This window comes from Chrysochloris asiatica, unplaced genomic scaffold (genome assembly GCF_000296735.1).
Source record: "Chrysochloris asiatica unplaced genomic scaffold, ChrAsi1.0 scaffold00048, whole genome shotgun sequence".
In the NCBI taxonomy this organism is placed as follows: Eukaryota; Metazoa; Chordata; class Mammalia; order Afrosoricida; family Chrysochloridae; genus Chrysochloris; species Chrysochloris asiatica.
Window position 1 is genome coordinate 9,023,813 of NW_006408566.1, and position 2,663 is coordinate 9,026,475.

Below are 2,663 nucleotides of genomic sequence, written 5' to 3' on the forward strand. Positions count from 1 at the left end.
TATTTTGTTTTCATTAATTTTTTTTATTATGAATTAGGTGGAAGTTGACATATCAGTTTTCACTTCAACAACTCATTTTGTTTCATTTCACTCATTGCTATCCCCACATGTAATATCACTTAGCCTACTTCATTCCTGTGTTTTCTGTTTTTATTCCTCCCCTTTAACTAACTTTTCTAAACTTTGTCTTGGGTAAATACTGCACCTTGATCTCAAATGGTTGATTATTCCAAAGAGTGAGTACCTCCTAGTGTTATTGTTCCTCTTATAGATCTATTGTTTGGCTGAAAATTGAGGCAAGGCATTGAGTTCAGGTCTAGACCTTAAAGGCGACCAAAGGCCATAGTCTCAGGGCTCGATCATCTCTGTCTTACCAGTTAAGCTTTGTCTTCTTGATTTTGTTCCACAGTTTTCTACCACTCTATATTATTGTTGTTAAGTGCCATCGAATCAGCTCTGACCCATAGCGACCCTGCATAGGGTTCCCAAGGAGCAGCTCGCGAGCTTGAACTGCTGAGCTTGCAGTTCAAACCAACTTTGCAGTCCAGTGCATTAACCCACAGCACGACACCAGATGTCCTACCACTCTATATAGAACCTTATAATATAATCCCTTTCTTGGACTGCAATGTCAGTGGTTCAAACTCACCAGCTGCTCCTGGCTGCTATGGGTCAGAATCGACTCAACACAACAAGAAGCAGTTGGTAGTGGTAGCTGGGCACCATCTCGTCACTTATGGCCTCAGAATCATAGAGTCTGAGGTTTGCTGGTTTGTTAGTTAGTTCATTGGACAAATTGTTTCCATGCATCTTCTTGGCTCTGCATGGGGAGCAACCAGTAGTTGTACCATGGATGGCCACTTAAGAACTTTTAAGTCACTACTCACCAAAGTAGGATGGAGAACATTGTCTTTGTGGACTACATTAGGTCAAATGAGCCTGGTGTTCCAAAGACTATAGTCCTGAGTTCCCAGACCCAGCCGCTCATTCCCTCAAGGTGATTGGTTATGTCTAAGTTTTAACAACTCCATCCTCTGTAGAAATATCCTGTCAAACATCTGTGCATTTGTTGGTATAATTCGGCTCTCCATTCCAAACCCAATCAACCTGTGTGTCTAGTCGTTCATAGATCAGTATTATTGCAAGAAATGAAACAGTGTTTGCCTCTGTTGCCTTTAACTCTGACATACCTCCCAGTGTCTTCCCTTGCTTTCATCATTGTTTGAAGACCTCCCTTTACTATAGATTACCTTCTTGTTCAGCCAAGTTAATGGGTCCACCCTCTAGTGACTTACCCTCCCTATCCCTGGTAACCATCAAAGAATATTTTAGTGTGAAAACCTTCCCCGATTTTTTATAATAGTGGTTTCATACAATATTTGTGTTTTTGTTATTGACTTCTTTCACTTGGCATAATGTCCTCCATCCAGGTTTAACTATGTTATCTGTTTCACAGATTGTAATTCTTTAACACAGTGTTCTGTTGTGTGTATGCACCATAGTTTCTCTCCCCTTCTATTGATGGTCATTTAGGTTGTTTCCATCTTTTTGCTATTGTGAAAAGTACAGTGAACATGAGTGTTTGTAACTATTTGTGTTGCTGCTCTTATTTCTCTGCAAACTTGTCAATTAGTGAGACCATATGACATTTCTATTTGCAACCTTTTAAAACAGTGTCATACCATTTTCCACAGTGGTTGTACCATTTTAGTCCCATCTCTGATGAGATTTTTGGATTTGCTTGGAAGTCTATTTCTCCATCTGCAATGGAAATACCTTTGAGCCTCTTCCATCATTGTATTTTGGGAACGGATAAGTTGTATTCTAAATAAAAAGGAATCTTGACCTATGATAGAATTTGAACTTGGAATTGATTTAAAACCTTTGTGACTATATCCTGGGGTAAGTTTTTTGCATGTGTCAAGAACATGAATTTTGGGAGGCCAAAGGGTAGAACGTCATGGATTGAGCTGATTCTCCCTTCTGTGCGCCCCGTCCCCACAGCCAATTATGTCAACTTCTGTGTGCCCTGATCCTCAGTAGTTAAGCAGTTTTGTGATGACAGTTTTATCCCCACGATGGTACCAGTCAGCTTCAAGAGGGTTAAGGTGGAATGCAACACCCTTCAGGGTGCAGTGTGGTCTGTACCACCTTTTATAAGAGGTAAAAGGAGAGAACCGGAGCAGAGACGGACCTGCTCCACCAAGAAAGAACTAGAGTGTGTCCTTTGACCCACCGATCCCTGAGCTGAGAAACATCTAGATCCAGGGGAAAGATTGATTACAAGGCTCTTCCCCTAGAGTCAAGAAAAAGCATTCAGTTCAGAGGTGGCACCCTGAATTCAGACATCTAGCCTCCTAAACATGAGAAAATCAATTCCTGTTTGTTAACACCATGCACTGGTGGTATTTCTATTATAACAGCCCTAGAGAATTAAGACAACCAGTTTAGGTGCCACTGTGAGACTTGACAAATATCAATGTTGGCAACACAAATAAATCAAACAATAAAGCCTTTAATAAATCCATAGATTAAAACCTGCGTGTAGACGTATCGCCAATAGGGGGAAGAGGGGGAAGAGCAGCAATGAAGCGGCAAGCTAAGCCCTACAATGTTCGGTGGGCTTCTGTGGACCCAGATGGGGACCTGGTTGGCCAGCAGTG